This window comes from Plectropomus leopardus, chromosome 12 (assembly GCF_026936395.1).
Source record: "Plectropomus leopardus strain MGB_pleo_1.0 chromosome 12, ASM2693639v1, whole genome shotgun sequence".
Lineage (NCBI taxonomy): Eukaryota > Metazoa > Chordata > Actinopteri > Perciformes > Serranidae > Plectropomus > Plectropomus leopardus.
The window spans coordinates 3,115,038-3,135,042 of record NC_142187.1 but is presented as its reverse complement, the minus strand read 5'-3'; the positions used below and the strand labels follow the sequence as shown (position 1 = coordinate 3,135,042).

The following is a 20,005-nucleotide window of genomic DNA, read 5'->3' as shown; positions in this document are numbered from 1 at the left end:
CCTGAGCTACCCAGGCTTCAAAAAGGGCATTTATCGAAGGAAATCTTTGGCCAAAGTAGATTGAGTCAGTCAAACACAAAAACACTTTTGATCATACCACCTCCCTCAAGAATGGAGAGCAGAAAAAGTGAGCAAGGCAACTTGTAATCACTTTTCTGATTATGAGAGCTGAGATATATACATGTGGCAATGGATAATTGACAGTGTCCTCCTTGTGGGTACAGTTGGAAGTAACAGGCATGTTTCTGGGGAGTCTGGTACTACGTACAACTGGCCATATAAGCAACTCAAACCCGGCAAAAACCAGACTACAGACTCACTGAAGACCTCCATCAACGATGATGACAATAAACAGTACAGACATATCACCCAAAAAACTTATTGCCTTAATGGGGACTTGAATCCTGGACCCTCAGATTAATAGTCTACTCATCTACGGACTTAGCTAACCAGGCTTCTTGAAAAGTTGTTTTTCGAGGGAAATTATTGGCCAAAGTGGATTGAGTTAGTCAAAAATAAAAAAAACTTTTGTCCAATACCACCTCCTTCAGGAATTGAAGGAGAACAGACAAAAAAAGCACAAGAACTTGTAATCACTTTTCTGATGATGAGAGCTGAGATATACAGTATACATGTGGCAATGTATAGTTGACAGTGTCCCAAAGGGGACAACTGGAAATAACAGACATGTTTCTTGGGAATCTGGTACTATGCAAAGCTGGCCACCACCAGACTGCAGATCTCTTACAATGATGATGGCAGCATACAGTGGAGACAGATCACCCAAGAAACTCAACACCTGAACAGGGACTTGAACCCTGGAGCCTCAGATTAAAAGTCTGATGCTCTACCGACTGAGCTACCCAGGCTTCAACAAAGGGCATTTATCGAGGGAAATCTTTGGCCAAAGTGGATTGAGTCAGTCAAACACAAAAACACTTTTGGTCATACCACCTCCTTCAAGAATGGAGGAGAGCAGAAAAGGTGAGCAAGACAACTTGTAATCACTTTTCTGATCATGAACGCTGATATATATACATGTAGCAATGGTTAATTAACAGTGTCCTCCTCAATGGGGAAAACTGAAAGTAACAAACATGTTTCTGGGGAGTCTGGTACTACGTACAACTGGAATCGAAGGAAATCTTTGGCCAAAGTAGATTGAGTCAGTCAAACACAAAAACACTTTTGATCATACCACCTCCTTCAAGAATGGAGAGCAGAAAAAGTGAGCAAGGCAACTTGTAATCACTTTTCTGATCATGAAAGCTGATATATATACATGTGTCAATGGTTAATTAACAGTGTCCTCCTCAATGGGGAAAACTGGAAGTAACAAACATGTTTCTGGGGAGTCTGGTACTACGTACAACTGGCCATATAAGCAACTCAAACCCGGCAAAAACCAGACTACAGACTCACTGAAGACCTCCATCAACGATGATGACAATAAACAGTACAGACATATCACCCAAAAAACTTATTGCCTTAATGGGGACTTGAATCCTGGACCCTCAGATTAATAGTCTACTCATCTACAGACTTAGCTAACCAGGCTTCTAGAAAGGTCATTTATTGAGGGAAATCATTGGCCAAAGTGGATTGAGTCAGTCAATAAGAAAAAACACTTTTGTCCAATACCACCTCCTTCAGGAATTGAAGGAGAACAGACAAAAAAAGCACAAGACCTTTTGGTCACTTTTCTGATCATGACAGCTGAGATATACAGTATACATGTGGCAATGTATAGTTGACAGTGTCTTCCTCAATGGGGACAACTGGAAGTTACAGACATGTTTATTGGGAGTCTGGTACTATGTAGAACTGGCCATATGCGCAACTCAAAGCTGGCCACCACCAGCCTGCAGATCTCTTACAATGATGATGGCAGCATACAGTGGAGACTGATCACCCAAGAAACTCAATGCCTGAACAGGGACTTGAACCCTGGACCCTCAGATTAAAAGTCTGATGCTCTACCGACTGAGCTACCCAGGCTTCAAAAAGTGCATTTATCGAGGGAAATCTTTGGCCAAAGTGGATTGAGTCAGTCAAACACAAAAACACTTTTCATCATACCACCTCCTTCAAGAATGGAGGAGAGCAGAAAAGGTGAGCAACACAACTTGTAATCACTTTTTCTGATTATGAAAGCTGATATATATACATGTGGCAATGGTTAATTAACAGTGTCCTCCTCAATGGGGAAAACTGGAAGTAACAAACATGTTTCTGGGGAGTCTGGTACTACGTACAACTTGGCATATAAGCAACTCAAACCCGGCAACAACCAGATCACAGACTCACTGAAGACCTCCATCAACGATGATGACAGTAAACAGTACAGACATATCACCCAAAACACTTATTGCCTTAACGGAGACTTGAATCCTGGACCCTCAGATTAAAAGTCTACTCATCTACGGACTTAGCTAACCAGGCTTCTAGAAAGGTCATTTATTGAGGGAAATCATTGGCCCAAGTGGATTGAGTCAGTCAATAAGAGAAAACTTTTGTCCAATACCACCTCCTTCAGGAATTGAAGGAGAACAGACAAAAAAAGCACAAGAACTTTTGGTCACTTTCCTGATCATGAGAGCTGAGATATACAGTATACATGTGGCAATGTATAGTTGACAGTGTCTTCCTCAATGGGGACAACTGGAAGTTACAGACATGTTTCTGGGGAGTCTGGTACTATGTAGAATTGGCCATATGAGCAACTCTCAGCTGGCCACCACCACCAGCAGAATGCAGACTCACTGAAGACCTCCTACAATGAAGATGGCAGCATGCAGTACAGACAGATTACCCAAGAAACTGAACACCTGAACAGGGACTTGAACCCTGGACCCTCAGATTAAAAGTCTGATGCTCTACCGACTGAGCTACCCAGGCTTCAACTAAGAGCATTTATCGAGGGAAATCATTGGCCAAAGTGGATTGAGTCAGTCAAACACAAAAACACTTTTCATCATACCACCTCCTTCAAGAATGGAGGAGAGCAGAAAAGGTGAGCAAGACAACTTGTAATCACTTTTCTGATCATGAACGCTGATATATATACATGTAGCAATGGTTAATTAACAGTGTCCTCCTCAATGGGGAAAACTGGAAGTAACAAACATGTTTCTGGGGAGTCTGGTACTACGTACAACTTGGCATATAAGCAACTCAAACCCGGCAACAACCAGATCACAGACTCACTGAAGACCTCCATCAACGATGATGACAGTAAACAGTACAGACATATCACCCAAAACACTTATTGCCTTAATGGGGACTTGAATCCTGGACCCTCAGATTAATAGTCTACTCATCTACGGACTTAGCTAACCAGGCTTCTTGAAAAGTCGTTTATTGAGGGAAATCATTGGCCAAAGTGGATTGAGTCAGTCAATAAGAAAAAAAACTTTTGTCCAATACCACCTCCTTCAGGAATTGAAGGAGAACAGACAAAAAAAGCACAAGAACTTTTGGTCACTTTTCTGATCATGAGAGCTGAGATATACAGTATACATGTGGCAATGTATAGTTGACAGTGTCTTCCTCAATGGGGACAACTGGAAGTAACAGACATGTTTCTTGGGAGTCTGGTACTATGTAGAGTTGGCCATATGAGCAACTCTAAGCTGGCCACCACCACCACCAGAATGCAGACTCACTGAAGACCTCCTACAATGAAGATGGCAGCATGCAGTACAGACAGATTACCCAAGGAACTGAATGCCTGAACAGGGACTTGAACCCTGGACCCTCAGATTAAAAGTCTGATGCTCTACCGACTGAGCTACCCAGGCTTCAACTAAGAGCATTTATTGAGGGAAATCATTGGCCAAAGTAGATTGAGTCAGTCAAACACAAAAACACTTTTGATCATACCACCTCCCTCAAGAATGGAGAGCAGAAAAAGTGAGCAAGGCAACTTGTAATCACTTTTCTGATTATGAGAGCTGAGATATATACATGTGGCAATGGATAATTGACAGTGTCCTCCTTGTGGGTACAGTTGGAAGTAACAGGCATGTTTCTGGGGAGTCTGGTACTACGTACAACTGGCCATATAAGCAACTCAAACCCGGCAAAAACCAGACTACAGACTCACTGAAGACCTCCATCAACGATGATGACAATAAACAGTACAGACATATCACCCAAAAAACTTATTGCCTTAATGGGGACTTGAATCCTGGACCCTCAGATTAATAGTCTACTCATCTACGGACTTAGCTAACCAGGCTTCTTGAAAAGTTGTTTTTCGAGGGAAATTATTGGCCAAAGTGGATTGAGTTAGTCAAAAATAAAAAAAACTTTTGTCCAATACCACCTCCTTCAGGAATTGAAGGAGAACAGACAAAAAAAGCACAAGAACTTGTAATCACTTTTCTGATGATGAGAGCTGAGATATACAGTATACATGTGGCAATGTATAGTTGACAGTGTCCCAAAGGGGACAACTGGAAATAACAGACATGTTTCTTGGGAATCTGGTACTATGCAAAGCTGGCCACCACCAGACTGCAGATCTCTTACAATGATGATGGCAGCATACAGTGGAGACAGATCACCCAAGAAACTCAGCACCTGAACAGGGACTTGAACCCTGGACCCTCAGATTAAAAGTCTGATGCTCTACCGACTGAGCTACCCAGGCTTCAACAAAGGGCATTTATCGAGGGAAATCTTTGGCCAAAGTAGATTGAGTCAGTCAAACACAAAAACACTTTTGGTCATACCACCTCCTTCAAGAATGGAGGAGAGCAGAAAAAGTGAGCAAGACAACTTGTAATCACTTTTCTGATCATGAAAGCTGAGATACATACATACTCCTGAGCTACCCAGGCTTCAAAAAGGGCATTTATCGAAGGAAATCTTTGGCCAAAGTAGATTGAGTCAGTCAAACACAAAAACACTTTTCATCATACCACCTCCTTCAAGAATGGAGAGCAGAAAAAGTGAGCAAGGCAACTTGTAATCACTTTTCTGATCATGAAAGCTGATATATATACATGTGTCAATGGTTAATTAACAGTGTCCTCCTCAATGGGGAAAACTGGAAGTAACAAACATGTTTCTGGGGAGTCTGGTACTACGTACAACTGGCCATATAAGCAACTCAAACCCGGCAAAAACCAGACTACAGACTCACTGAAGACCTCCATCAACGATGATGACAATAAACAGTACAGACATATCACCCAAAAAACTTATTGCCTTAATGGGGACTTGAATCCTGGACCCTCAGATTAATAGTCTACTCATCTACGGACTTAGCTAACCAGGCTTCTTGAAAAGTCGTTTTTCGAGGGAAATCATTGGCCAAAGTGGATTGAGTCAGTCAAAACAAAAAAAAACTTTTGTCCAATACCACCTCCTTCAGGAATTGAAGGAGAACAGACAAAAAAAAAGCACAAGAACTTTTGGTCACTTTTCTGATGATGAGAGCTGAGATATACAGTATACATGTGGCAATGTATAGTTGACAGTGTCTTCCTCAATGGGGACAACTGGAAGTAACAGACATGTTGCTTGGGAGTCTGGTACTATGTAGAACTGGCCATATGCGCAACTCAAAGCTGGCCACCACCAGCCTGCAGATCTCTTACAATGATGATGGCAGCATACAGTGGAGACTGATCACCCAAGAAACTCAATGCCTGAATAGGGACTTGAACCCTGGACCCTCAGATTAAAAGTCTGATGCTCTACCGACTGAGCTACCCAGGCTTCAACTAAGAGCATTTATCGAGGGAAATCATTGGCCTAAGTGGATTGAGTCAGTCAAACACAAAAACACTTTTCATCATACCACCTCCTTCAAGAATGGAGGAGAGCAGAAAAGGTGAGCAACACAACTTGTAATCACTTTTCTGATCATGAAAGCTGATATATATACATGTGGCAATGGTTAATTAACAGTGTCCTCCTCAATGGGGAAAACTGGAAGTAACAAACATGTTTCTGGGGAGTCTGGTACTACGTACAACTTGGCATATAAGCAACTCAAACCCGGCAACAACCAGATCACAGACTCACTGAAGACCTCCATCAACGATGATGACAGTAAACAGTACAGACATATCACCCAAAACACTTATTGCCTTAACGGGGACTTGAATCCTGGACCCTCAGATTAATAGTCTACTCATCTACGGACTTAGCTAACCAGGCTTCTAGAAAGGTCATTTATTGAGGGAAATCATTGGCCCAAGTGGATTGAGTCAGTCAATAAGAAAAAAAACTTTTGTCCAATACCACCTCCTTCAGGAATTGAAGGAGAACAGACAAAAAAAGCACAAGAACTTTTGGTCACTTTCCTGATCATGAGAGCTGAGATATACAGTATACATGTGGCAATGTATAGTTGACAGTGTCTTCCTCAATGGGGACAACTGGAAGTTACAGACATGTTTCTGGGGAGTCTGGTACTATGTAGAATTGGCCATATGAGCAACTCTCAGCTGGCCACCACCACCAGCAGAATGCAGACTCACTGAAGACCTCCTAAAATGAAGATGGCAGCATGCAGTACAGACAGATTACCCAAGAAACTGAACACCTGAACAGGGACTTGAACCCTGGACCCTCAGATTAAAGTCTGATGCTCTACCGACTGAGCTACCCAGGCTTCAACTAAGAGCATTTATCGAGGGAAATCATTGGCCAAAGTGGATTGAGTCAGTCAAACACAAAAACACTTTTCATCATACCACCTCCTTCAAGAATGGAGGAGAGCAGAAAAGGTGAGCAAGACAACTTGTAATCACTTTTCTGATCATGAACGCTGATATATATACATGTAGCAATGGTTAATTAACAGTGTCCTCCTCAATGGGGAAAACTGGAAGTAACAAACATGTTTCTGGGGAGTCTGGTACTACGTACAACTTGGCATATAAGCAACTCAAACCCGGCAACAACCAGATCACAGACTCACTGAAGACCTCCATCAACGATGATGACAGTAAACAGTACAGACATATCACCCAAAACACTTATTGCCTTAATGGGGACTTGAATCCTGGACCCTCAGATTAATAGTCTACTCATCTACGGACTTAGCTAACCAGGCTTCTTGAAAAGTCGTTTATTGAGGGAAATCATTGGCCAAAGTGGATTGAGTCAGTCAATAAGAAAAAAAACTTTTGTCCAATACCACCTCCTTCAGGAATTGAAGGAGAACAGACAAAAAAAGCACAAGAACTTTTGGTCACTTTTCTGATCATGAGAGCTGAGATATACAGTATACATGTGGCAATGTATAGTTGACAGTGTCTTCCTCAATGGGGACAACTGGAAGTAACAGACATGTTTCTTGGGAGTCTGGTACTATGTAGAGTTGGCCATATGAGCAACTCTAAGCTGGCCACCACCACCACCAGAATGCAGACTCACTGAAGACCTCCTACAATGAAGATGGCAGCATGCAGTACAGACATATTACCCAAGGAACTGAATGCCTGAACAGGGACTTGAACCCTGGACCCTCAGATTAAAAGTCTGATGCTCTACCGACTGAGCTACCCAGGCTTCAACTAAGAGCATTTATTGAGGGAAATCATTGGCCAAAGTGGATTGAGTCAGTCAAACACAAAAACACTTTTCATCATACCACCTCCTTCAAGAATGGAGGAGAGCAGAAAAGGTGAGCAAGACAACTTGTAATCACTTTTCTGATCATGAACGCTGATATATATATACATGTAGCAATGGTTAATTAACAGTGTCCTCCTCAATGGGGAAAACTGGAAGTAACAAACATGTTTCTGGGGAGTCTGGTACTACGTACAACTTGGCATATAAGCAACTCAAACCCGGCAACAACCAGATCACAGACTCACTGAAGACCTCCATCAACGATGATGACAGTAAACAGTACAGACATATCACCCAAAACACTTATTGCCTTAACGGGGACTTGAATCCTGGACCCTCAGATTAATAGTCTACTCATCTACGGACTTAGCTAACCAGGCTTCTAGAAAGGTCATTTATTGAGGGAAATCATTGGCCCAAGTGGATTGAGTCAGTCAATAAGAAAAAAAACTTTTGTCCAATACCACCTCCTTCAGGAATTGAAGGAGAACAGACAAAAAAAGCACAAGAACTTTTGGTCACTTTCCTGATCATGAGAGCTGAGATATACAGTATACATGTGGCAATGTATAGTTGACAGTGTCTTCCTCAATGGGGACAACTGGAAGTTACAGACATGTTTCTGGGGAGTCTGGTACTATGTAGAATTGGCCATATGAGCAACTCTCAGCTGGCCACCACCACCAGCAGAATGCAGACTCACTGAAGACCTCCTACAATGAAGATGGCAGCATGCAGTACAGACAGATTACCCAAGAAACTGAACACCTGAACAGGGACTTGAACCCTGGACCCTCAGATTAAAAAGTCTGATGCTCTACCGACTGAGCTACCCAGGCTTCAACTAAGAGCATTTATCGAGGGAAATCATTGGCCAAAGTGGATTGAGTCAGTCAAACACAAAAACACTTTTCATCATACCACCTCCTTCAAGAATGGAGGAGAGCAGAAAAGGTGAGCAAGACAACTTGTAATCACTTTTCTGATCATGAACGCTGATATATATACATGTAGCAATGGTTAATTAACAGTGTCCTCCTCAATGGGGAAAACTGGAAGTAACAAACATGTTTCTGGGGAGTCTGGTACTACGTACAACTTGGCATATAAGCAACTCAAACCCGGCAACAACCAGATCACAGACTCACTGAAGACCTCCATCAACGATGATGACAGTAAACAGTACAGACATATCACCCAAAACACTTATTGCCTTAATGGGGACTTGAATCCTGGACCCTCAGATTAATAGTCTACTCATCTACGGACTTAGCTAACCAGGCTTCTTGAAAAGGTCGTTTATTGAGGGAAATCATTGGCCAAAGTGGATTGAGTCAGTCAATAAGAAAAAACTTTTGTCCAATACCACCTCCTTCAGGAATTGAAGGAGAACAGACTAAAAAAGCACAAGATCTTTTGGTCACTTTTCTGATCATGAGAGCTGAGATATACAGTATACATGAGGCAATGTATAGTTGACAGTGTCTTCCTCAATGGGGACAACTGGAAGTAACAGACATGTTTCTTGGGAGTCTGGTACTATGTAGAGTTGGCCATATGAGCAACTCTAAGCTGGCCACCACCACCACCAGAATGCAGACTCACTGAAGACCTCCTACAATGAAGATGGCAGCATGCAGTACAGACAGATTACCCAAGGAACTGAATGCCTGAACAGGGACTTGAACCCTGGACCCTCAGATTAAAAGTCTGATGCTCTACCGACTGAGCTACCCAGGCTTCAACTAAGAGCATTTATTGAGGGAAATCATTGGCCAAAGTGGATTGAGTCAGTCAAACACAAAAACACTTTTCATCATACCACCTCCTTCAAGAATGGAGGAGAGCAGAAAAGGTGAGCAAGACAACTTGTAATCACTTTTCTGATCATGAACGCTGATATATATATACATGTAGCAATGGTTAATTAACAGTGTCCTCCTCAATGGGGAAAACTGGAAGTAACAAACATGTTTCTGGGGAGTCTGGTACTACGTACAACTTGGCATATAAGCAACTCAAACCCGGCAACAACCAGATCACAGACTCACTGAAGACCTCCATCAACGATGATGACAGTAAACAGTACAGACATATCACCCAAAACACTTGAATCCTGGACCCTCAGATTAATAGTCTACTCATCTACGGACTTAGCTAACCAGGCTTCTAGAAAGGTCATTTATTGAGGGAAATCATTGGCCCAAGTGGATTGAGTCAGTCAATAAGAAAAAAAACTTTTGTCCAATACCACCTCCTTCAGGAATTGAAGGAGAACAGACAAAAAAAGCACAAGAACTTTTGGTCACTTTCCTGATCATGAGAGCTGAGATATACAGTATACATGTGGCAATGTATAGTTGACAGTGTCTTCCTCAATGGGGACAACTGGAAGTTACAGACATGTTTCTGGGGAGTCTGGTACTATGTAGAATTGGCCATATGAGCAACTCTCAGCTGGCCACCACCACCAGCAGAATGCAGACTCACTGAAGACCTCCTACAATGAAGATGGCAGCATGCAGTACAGACAGATTACCCAAGAAACTGAACGCCTGAACAGGGACTTGAACCCTGGACCCTCAGATTAAAAGTCTGATGCTCTACCGACTGAGCTACCCAGGCTTCAACTAAGAGCATTTATCGAGGGAAATCATTGGCCAAAGTGGATTGAGTCAGTCAAACACAAAAACACTTTTCATCATACCACCTCCTTCAAGAATGGAGGAGAGCAGAAAAGGTGAGCAACACAACTTGTAATCACTTTTCTGATCATGAACGCTGATATATATACATGTAGCAATGGTTAATTAACAGTGTCCTCCTCAATGGGGAAAACTGGAAGTAACAAACATGTTTCTGGGGAGTCTGGTACTACGTACAACTTGGCATATAAGCAACTCAAACCCGGCAACAACCAGATCACAGACTCACTGAAGACCTCCATCAACGATGATGACAGTAAACAGTACAGACATATCACCCAAAACACTTATTGCCTTAACGGGGACTTGAATCCTGGACCCTCAGATTAATAGTCTACTCATCTACGGACTTAGCTAACCAGGCTTCTTGAAAAGTCGTTTATTGAGGGAAATCATTGGCCCAAGTGGATTGAGTCAGTCAATAAGAAAAAAAACTTTTGTCCAATACCACCTTCTTCAGGAATTGAAGGAGAACAGACAAAAAAAGCACAAGAACTTTTGGTCACTTTTCTGATCATGAGAGCTGAGATATACAGTATACATGTGGCAATGTATAGTTGACAGTGTCTTCGTCAATGGGGACAACTGGAAGTAACAGACATGTTTCTTGGGAGTCTGGTACTATGTAGAGCTGGCCATATGAGCAACTCAAAGCTGGCCACCACCACCACCAGAATGCAGACTCACTGAAGACCTCCTACAATGAAGATGGCAGCATGCATTACAGACAGATTACCCAAGAAACTGAACGCCTGAACAGGGACTTGAACCCTGGACCCTCAGATTAAAAGTCTGATGCTCTACCGACTGAGCTACCCAGGCTTCAACTAAGAGCATTTATCGAGGGAAAACATTGGCCAAAGTGGACTGAGTCAGTCAAACACAAAAACACTTTTCATCATACCACCTCCTTCAAGAATGGAGGAGAGCAGAAAAGGTGAGCAAGACAACTTGTAATCACTTTTCTGATCATGAACGCTGATATATATACATGTAGCAATGGTTAATTAACAGTGTCCTCCTCAATGGGGAAAACTGGAAGTAACAAACATGTTTCTGGGGAGTCTGGTACTACGTACAACTTGGCATATAAGCAACTCAAACCCGGCAACAACCAGATCACAGACTCACTGAAGACCTCCATCAACGATGATGACAGTAAACAGTACAGACATATCACCCAAAACACTTATTGCCTTAATGGGGACTTGAATCCTGGACCCTCAGATTAATAGTCTACTCATCTACGGACTTAGCTAACCAGGCTTCTTGAAAAGTCGTTTATTGAGGGAAATCATTGGCCAAAGTGGATTGAGTCAGTCAATAAGAAAAAAAACTTTTGTCCAATACCACCTCCTTCAGGAATTGAAGGAGAACAGACAAAAAAAGCACAAGAACTTTTGGTCACTTTTCTGATCATGAGAGCTGAGATATACAGTATACATGTGGCAATGTATAGTTGACAGTGTCTTCCTCAATGGGGACAACTGGAAGTAACAGACATGTTTCTTGGGAGTCTGGTACTATGTAGTGTTGGCCATATGAGCAACTCTAAGCTGGCCACCACCACCACCAGAATGCAGACTCACTGAAGACCTCCTACAATGAAGATGGCAGCATGCAGTACAGACATATTACCCAAGGAACTGAATGCCTGAACAGGGACTTGAACCCTGGACCCTCAGATTAAAAGTCTGATGCTCTACCGACTGAGCTACCCAGGCTTCAACTAAGAGCATTTATTGAGGGAAATCATTGGCCTAAGTGGATTGAGTCAGTCAAACACAAAAACACTTTTCATCATACCACCTCCTTCAAGAATGGAGGAGAGCAGAAAAGGTGAGCAAGACAACTTGTAATCACTTTTCTGATCATGAACGCTGATATATATACATGTAGCAATGGTTAATTAACAGTGTCCTCCTCAATGGGGAAAACTGGAAGTAACAAACATGTTTCTGGGGAGTCTGGTACTACGTACAACTTGGCATATAAGCAACTCAAACCCGGCAACAACCAGATCACAGACTCACTGAAGACCTCCATCAACGATGATGACAGTAAACAGTACAGACATATCACCCAAAACACTTATTGCCTTAACGGGACTTGAATCCTGGACCCTCAGATTAATAGTCTACTCATCTACGGACTTAGCTAACCAGGCTTCTAGAAAGGTCATTTATTGAGGGAAATCATTGGCCAAAGTGGATTGAGTCAGTCAATAAGAAAAAAAACTTTTGTCCAATACCACCTCCTTCAGGAATTGAAGGAGAACAGACAAAAAAAGCACAAGAACTTTTGGTCACTTTTCTGATCATGAGAGCTGAGATATACAGTATACATGTGGCAATGTATAGTTGACAGTGTCTTCCTCAATGGGGACAACTGGAAGTAACAGACATGTTTCTTGGGAGTCTGGTACTCTGTAGAACTGGCCATATGAGCAACTCAAAGCTGGCCACCACCAGACTGCAGATCTCTTACAATGATGATGGCAGCATACAGTACAGACAGATCACCCAAGAAACTCAACACCTGAACAGGGACTTGCACCCTGGACCCTCAGATTAAAAGTCTGATGCTCTACCAACTGAGCTACCCAGGCTTCAACAAAGGGCATTTATCGAGGGAAATCATTGGCCAAAGTGGATTGAGTCAGTCAAACACAAAAACACTTTTCATCATACCACCTCCTTCAAGAATGGAGGAGAGCAGAAAAGGTGAGCAAGACAACTTGTAATCACTTTTCTGATCATGAAAGCTGATATATATACATGTGGCAATGGTTAATTAACAGTGTCCTCCTCAATGGGGAAAACTGGAAGTAACAAACATGTTTCTGGGGAGTCTGGTACTACGTACAACTTGGCATATAAGCAACTCAAACCCGGCAACAACCAGATCACAGACTCACTGAAGACCTCCATCAACGATGATGACAGTAAACAGTACAGACATATCACCCAAAACACTTATTGCCTTAACGGGGACTTGAATCCTGCACCCTCAGATTAATAGTCTACTCATCTACGGACTTAGCTAACCAGGCTTCTTGAAAAGTTGTTTTTCGAGGGAAATTATTGGCCAAAGTGGATTGAGTTAGTCAAAAACAAAAAAAACTTTTGTCCAATACCACCTCCTTCAGGAATTGAAGGAGAACAGACAAAAAAAAGCACAAGAATGGCCAAAGTGGATTGAGTCAGTCAAAAACAAAAAAAAAACTTTAATAAATATCTTTAATAAATATATGTTCTCATCCACTGACTAATCATTTCTGCTGCACTTGCATATTGTCATTTAGTTTGTGTGCACTACCTTGATTTTTAAAGTAACTAATATTATCAAGTAATTGTAACTGAGTGAAAGCCCAACATTTCTTTCAGAGGTGGAGTAGATGAAAGTAGCATGAGATTAAAATACTCACTTAAACTAAAAGTGGCCTTTTTATCTTTTTTTTTTTTTCAAATTAAATTTTCTTATTAACCCTCTTGTTTTTGGTTGATGTAAAGTTTATTTCCCTCCATGATAGCTTGAATGCCTTTTCAAAGTCTTCACTCACTGCCGAAATTTCAGACATGTTTCTTGGGAGTCTGGTACTATGTAGAACTGGCCATATGAGCAACTCAAAGCTGGCCACCACCAGAATGCAGATCTCTTACAATGATGATGGCAGCATACAGTATGGACAGATCACCCAAGAAACTCAACACCTGAACAGGGACTTGAACCCTGGACCCTCAGATTAAAAGTCTGATGCTCTACCAACTGAGCTACCCAGGCTTCAACAAAGGGCATTTATTGAGGGAAATCATTGGCCAAAGTGGATTGAGTCAGTCAAACACAAAAACACTTTTCATCATACCACCTCCTTCAAGAATGGAGGAGAGCAGAAAAGGTGAGCAAGACAACTTGTAATCACTTTTCTGATCATGAAAGCTGAGATACATACATGTAGCAATGGTTAATTAACAGTGTCCTCCTCAATGGGGAAAACTGAAAGTAACAAACATGTTTCTGGGGAGTCTGGAACTACGTACAACTGGAATCGAAGGAAATCTTTGGCCAAAGTCGATTGAGTCAGTCAAACACAAAAACACTTTTCATCATACCACCTCCTTCAAGAATGGAGAGCAGAAAAAGTGAGCAAGGCAACTTGTAATCACTTTTCTGATTATGAGAGCTGAGATATATACATGTGGCAATGGATAATTGACAGTGTCCTCCTCAATGGGGAAAACAGTTGGAAGTAACAGGCATGTTTCTGGGGAGTCTGGTACTACGTACAACTGGCCATATAAGCAACTCAAACCCGGCAAAAACCAGACTACAGACTCACTGAAGACCTCCATCAACGATGATGACAATAAACAGTACAGACATATCACCCAAAACACTTATTGCCTTAACGGGGACTTGAATCCTGGACCCTCAGATTAATAGTCTACTCATCTACAGACTTAGCTAACCAGGCTTCTAGAAAGGTCATTTATTGAGGGAAATCATTGGCCAAAGTGGATTGAGTCAGTCAATAAGAAAAAACACTTTTGTCCAATACCACCTCCTTCAGGAATTGAAGGAGAACAGACAAAAAAAGCACAAGAACTTTTGGTCACTTTCCTGATCATGAGAGCTGAGATATACAGTATACATGTGGCAATGTATAGTTGACAGTGTCTTCCTCAATGGGGACAACTAGAAGTTACAGACATGTTTCTGGGGAGTCTGGTACTATGTAGAATTGGCCATATGAGCAACTCTAAGCTGGCCACCACCACCACCAGAATGCAGACTCACTGAAGACCTCCTACAATGAAGATGGCAGCATACAGTACAGACAGATCACCCAAGAAACTCAACACCTGAACAGGGACTTGAACCCTGGACCCTCAGATTAAAAGTCTGATGCTCTACCGACTGAGCTACCCAGGCTTCAACAAAGTGCATTTATCGAGGGAAATCATTGGCCAAAGTGGATTGAGTCAGTCAAACACAAAAACACTTTTGGTCATACCACCTCCTTCAAGAATGGAGGAGAGCAGAAAAAGTGAGCAAGACAACTTGTAATCACTTTTCTGATCATGAGAGCTGAGATACATACATCCTCCTGAGCTACCCAGGCTTCAAAAAAGGCACTTATCGAAGGAAATCTTTGGCCAAAGTAGATTGAGTCAGTCAAACACAAAAACACTTTTCATCATACCACCTCCTTCAAGAATGGAGGAGAGCAGAAAAGGTGAGCAAGACAACTTGTAATCACTTTTCTGATCATGAGAGCTGAGATACATACATCCTCCTGAGCTACCCAGGCTTCAAAAAGGGCACTTATCGAAGGAAATCTTTGGCCAAAGTAGATTGAGTCAGTCAAACACAAAAACACTTTTCATCATACCACCTCCTTCAAGAATGGAGGAGAGCAGAAAAGGTGAGCAAGACAACTTGTAATCACTTTCTGATCATGAACGCTGATATATATACATGTAGCAATGGTTAATTAACAGTGTCCTCCTCAATGGGGAAAACTGAAAGTAACAAACATGTTTCTGGGGAGTCTGGTACTACGTACAACTTGGCATATAAGCAACTCAAACCCGGCAACAACCAGATCACAGACTCACTGAAGACCTCCATCAACGATGATGACAGTAAACAGTACAGACATATCACCCAAAACACTTATTGCCTTAACGGGGACTTGAATCCTGGACCCTCAGATTAATAGTCTACTCATCTACGGACTTAGCTAACCAGGCTTCTAGAAAGGTCATTTATTGAGGGAAATCATTGGCCAAAGTGGATTGAGTCAGTCAATAAGAAAAAACACTTTTGTCCAATACCACCTCCTTCAGGAATTGAAGGAGAACAGACAAAAAAAGCACAAGACCTTTTGGTCACTTTTCTGATCATGACAGCTGAGATATACAGTATACATGTGGCAATGTATAGTTGACAGTGTCTTCCTCACTGGGGACAACTGGAAGTAACAGACATGTTTCTTGGGAGTCTGGTACTATGTAGAATTGGCCATATGAGCAACTCAAAGCTGGCCACCACCAGAATGCAGACTCACTGAAGACCTCCTACAATGAAGATGGCAGCATGCAGTACAGACAGATTACCCAAGAAACTGAACGCCTGAACAGGGACTTGAACCCTGGACCCTCAGATTAAAAGTCTGATGCTCTACCGACTGAGCTACCCAGGCTTCAACTAACAGCCAGCATTTATCGAGGGAAATCATTGGCCAAAGTGGATTGAGTCAGTCAAACACAAAAACACTTTTCATCATACCACCTCCTTCAAGAATGGAGGAGAGCAGAAAAGGTGACCAAGACAACTTGTAATCACTTTTCTGATCATGAGAGCTGAGATACATACATCCTCCTGAGCTACCCAGGCTTCAAAAAGGGCACTTATCGAAGGAAATCTTTGGCCAAAGTAGATTGAGTCAGTCAAACACAAAAACACTTTTCATCATACCACCTCCTTCAAGAATGGAGGAGAGCAGAAAAGGTGAGCAAGACAACTTGTAATCACTTTCTGATCATGAACGCTGATATATATACATGTAGCAATGGTTAATTAACAGTGTCCTCCTCAATGGGGAAAACTGAAAGTAACAAACATGTTTCTGGGGAGTCTGGTACTACGTACAACTTGGCATATAAGCAACTCAAACCCGGCAACAACCAGATCACAGACTCACTGAAGACCTCCATCAACGATGATGACAGTAAACAGTACAGACATATCACCCAAAACACTTATTGCCTTAACGGGGACTTGAATCCTGGACCCTCAGATTAATAGTCTACTCATCTACGGACTTAGCTAACCAGGCTTCTAGAAAGGTCATTTATTGAGGGAAATCATTGGCCAAAGTGGATTGAGTCAGTCAATAAGAAAAAACACTTTTGTCCAATACCACCTCCTTCAGGAATTGAAGGAGAACAGACAAAAAAAGCACAAGAACTTCTGGTCACTTTTCTGATCATGACAGCTGAGATATACAGTATACATGTGGCAATGTATAGTTGACAGTGTCTTCCTCAATGGGGACAACTGGAAGTTACAGACATGTTTCTGGGGAGTCTGGTACTATGTAGAATTGGCCATATGAGAAACTCAAAGCTGGCCACCACCAGACTGCAGATCTCTTACAATGAAGATGGCATTATGCAGTACAGACAGATCACCCAAGAAACTCAACACCTGAACAGGGACTTGAACCCTGGACCCTCAGATTAAAAGTCTGATGCTCTACCGACTGAGCTACCCAGGCTTCAACAAAGTGCATTTATCGAGGGAAATCATTGGCCAAAGTGGATTGAGTCAGTCAAACACAAAAACACTTTTCATCATACCACCTCCTTCAAGAATGGAGGAGAGCAGAAAAGGTGAGCAAGACAACTTGTAATCACTTTTCTGATTATGAAAGCTGATATATATACATGTGGCAATGGTTAATTAACAGTGTCCTCCTCAATGGGGAAAACTGGAAGTAACAAACATGTTTCTGGGGAGTCTGGTACTACGTACAACTTGGCATATAAGCAACTCAAACCCGGCAACAACCAGATCACAGACTCACTGAAGACCTCCATCAACGATGATGACAGTAAACAGTACAGACATATCACCCAAAACACTTATTGCCTTAACGGGGACTTGAATCCTGGACCCTCAGATTAATAGTCTACTCATCTACGGACTTAGCTAACCAGGCTTCTAGAAAAGTTGTTTATTGAGGGAAATCATTGGCCAAAGTGGATTGAGTCAGTGAATAAGAAAAAACACTTTTGTCCAATACCACCTCCTTCAGGAATTGAAGGAGAACAGACAAAAAAAGCACAAGACCTTTTGGTCACTTTTCTGATCATGACAGCTGAGATATACAGTATACATGTGGCAATGTATAGTTGACAGTGTCTTCCTCACTGGGGACAACTGGAAGTAACAGACATGTTTCTTGGGAGTCTGGTACTATGTAGAATTGGCCATATGAGCAACTCAAAGCTGGCCACCACCAGACTGCAGATCTCTTACAATGATGATGGCAGCATACAGTACAGACAGATCACCCAAGAAACTCAACACCTGAACAGGGACTTGAACCCTGGACCCTCAGATTAAAAGTCTGATGCTCTACCGACTGAGCTACCCAGGCTTCAACAAAGTGCATTTATCGAGGGAAATCATTGGCCAAAGTGGATTGAGTCAGTCAAACACAAAAACACTTTTGGTCATACCACCTCCTTCAAGAATGGAGGAGAGCAGAAAAAGTGAGCAAGACAACTTGTAATCACTTTTCTGATCATGAGAGCTGAGATACATACATCCTCCTGAGCTACCCAGGCTTCAAAAAGGGCATTTATCGAAGGAAATCTTTGGCCAAAGTAGATTGAGTCAGTCAAACACAAAAACACTTTTCATCATACCACCTCCTTCAAGAATGGAGGAGAGCAGAAAAGGTGAGCAAGACAACTTGTATACATGTAGCAATGGTTAATTAACAGTGTCGGGGGACTTGAATCCTGGACCCTCAGATTAATAGTCTACTCATCTACGGACTTAGCTAACCAGGCTTCTAGAAAGGTCATTTATTGAGGGAAATCATTGGCCAAAGTGGATTGAGTCAGTGAATAAGAAAAAACACTTTTGTCCAATACCACCTCCTTCAGGAATTGAAGGAGAACAGACAAAAAAAGCACAAGAACTTCTGGTCACTTTTCTGATCATGACAGCTGAGATATACAGTATACATGTGGCAATGTATAGTTGACAGTGTCTTCCTCAATGGGGACAACTCAAAGCAACTCAAAGCTGGCCACCCCCAGACTGCAGATCTCTTACAATGATGATGGCAGCATACAGTACAGACAGATCACCCAAGAAACTCAACACCTGAACAGGGACTTGAACCCTGGACCCTCAGATTAAAAGTCTGATGCTCTACCGACTGAGCTACCCAGGCTTCAACAAAGTGCATTTATCGAGGGAAATCATTGGCCAAAGTGGATTGAGTCAGTCAAACACAAAAACACTTTTGGTCATACCACCTCCTTCAAGAATGGAGGAGAGCAGAAAAGGTGAGCAAGACAACTTGTAATCACTTTTCTGATCATGAGAGCTGAGATACATACATCCTCCTGAGCTACCCAGGCTTCAAAAAAGGCACTTATCGAAGGAAATCTTTGGCCAAAGTAGATTGAGTCAGTCAAACACAAAAACACTTTTCATCATACCACCTCCTTCAAGAATGGAGGAGAGCAGAAAAGGTGAGCAAGACAACTTGTAATCACTTTCTGATCATGAACGCTGATATATATACATGTAGCAATGGTTAATTAACAGTGTCCTCCTCAATGGGGAAAACTGAAAGTAACAAACATGTTTCTGGGGAGTCTGGTACTATGTAGAATTGGCCATATGAGCAACTCAAAGCTGGCCACCACCAGAATGCAGACTCACTGAAGACCTCCTACAACAAAGATGGCAGGATGCAGTAGAGACAGATTACCCAACAAACTGAACGCCTGAACAGGGACTTGAACCCTGGACCCTCAGATTAAAAGTCTGATGCTCTACCGACTGAGCTACCCAGGCTTCAACTAAGACCATTTATCGAGAGATAACATTGGCCAAAGTGGATTGAGTCAGTCAAACACAAAAACACTTTTCATCATACCACCTCCTTCAAGAAT

At 42.1% G+C, this 20,005-nt stretch overlaps 1 protein-coding gene and 19 non-coding genes across 20 annotated transcripts in view; all 20 read right to left on the bottom strand.

Moving 5' to 3' along the window:
- LOC121950969 (uncharacterized) overlaps positions 1–20,005 on the bottom strand; it is a 37,939-nt gene that overhangs the window by 3,077 nt on the left and 14,857 nt on the right. The window lies entirely within an intron of this gene.
- trnak-uuu (transfer RNA lysine (anticodon UUU)) lies at positions 797–869 on the bottom strand. Its single transcript has one exon. It is a non-coding gene; the product is annotated as a tRNA-Lys (tRNA).
- trnak-uuu (transfer RNA lysine (anticodon UUU)) lies at positions 1,926–1,998 on the bottom strand. Its single transcript has one exon. It is a non-coding gene; the product is annotated as a tRNA-Lys (tRNA).
- Positions 2,826–2,898, bottom strand: trnak-uuu (transfer RNA lysine (anticodon UUU)). Its single transcript has one exon. It is a non-coding gene; the product is annotated as a tRNA-Lys (tRNA).
- trnak-uuu (transfer RNA lysine (anticodon UUU)) lies at positions 3,728–3,800 on the bottom strand. Its single transcript has one exon. It is a non-coding gene; the product is annotated as a tRNA-Lys (tRNA).
- On the bottom strand, positions 4,582–4,654 carry trnak-uuu (transfer RNA lysine (anticodon UUU)). Its single transcript has one exon. It is a non-coding gene; the product is annotated as a tRNA-Lys (tRNA).
- Positions 5,655–5,727, bottom strand: trnak-uuu (transfer RNA lysine (anticodon UUU)). The gene has a single exon. It is a non-coding gene; the product is annotated as a tRNA-Lys (tRNA).
- Positions 7,458–7,530, bottom strand: trnak-uuu (transfer RNA lysine (anticodon UUU)). The gene has a single exon. It is a non-coding gene; the product is annotated as a tRNA-Lys (tRNA).
- On the bottom strand, positions 9,264–9,336 carry trnak-uuu (transfer RNA lysine (anticodon UUU)). The gene has a single exon. It is a non-coding gene; the product is annotated as a tRNA-Lys (tRNA).
- Positions 10,149–10,221, bottom strand: trnak-uuu (transfer RNA lysine (anticodon UUU)). Its single transcript has one exon. It is a non-coding gene; the product is annotated as a tRNA-Lys (tRNA).
- On the bottom strand, positions 11,051–11,123 carry trnak-uuu (transfer RNA lysine (anticodon UUU)). The gene has a single exon. It is a non-coding gene; the product is annotated as a tRNA-Lys (tRNA).
- Positions 11,953–12,025, bottom strand: trnak-uuu (transfer RNA lysine (anticodon UUU)). The gene has a single exon. It is a non-coding gene; the product is annotated as a tRNA-Lys (tRNA).
- trnak-uuu (transfer RNA lysine (anticodon UUU)) lies at positions 12,837–12,909 on the bottom strand. Its single transcript has one exon. It is a non-coding gene; the product is annotated as a tRNA-Lys (tRNA).
- trnak-uuu (transfer RNA lysine (anticodon UUU)) lies at positions 14,012–14,084 on the bottom strand. Its single transcript has one exon. It is a non-coding gene; the product is annotated as a tRNA-Lys (tRNA).
- On the bottom strand, positions 15,161–15,233 carry trnak-uuu (transfer RNA lysine (anticodon UUU)). Its single transcript has one exon. It is a non-coding gene; the product is annotated as a tRNA-Lys (tRNA).
- Positions 16,434–16,506, bottom strand: trnak-uuu (transfer RNA lysine (anticodon UUU)). Its single transcript has one exon. It is a non-coding gene; the product is annotated as a tRNA-Lys (tRNA).
- Positions 17,511–17,583, bottom strand: trnak-uuu (transfer RNA lysine (anticodon UUU)). Its single transcript has one exon. It is a non-coding gene; the product is annotated as a tRNA-Lys (tRNA).
- trnak-uuu (transfer RNA lysine (anticodon UUU)) lies at positions 18,396–18,468 on the bottom strand. Its single transcript has one exon. It is a non-coding gene; the product is annotated as a tRNA-Lys (tRNA).
- On the bottom strand, positions 19,203–19,275 carry trnak-uuu (transfer RNA lysine (anticodon UUU)). The gene has a single exon. It is a non-coding gene; the product is annotated as a tRNA-Lys (tRNA).
- trnak-uuu (transfer RNA lysine (anticodon UUU)) lies at positions 19,835–19,907 on the bottom strand. The gene has a single exon. It is a non-coding gene; the product is annotated as a tRNA-Lys (tRNA).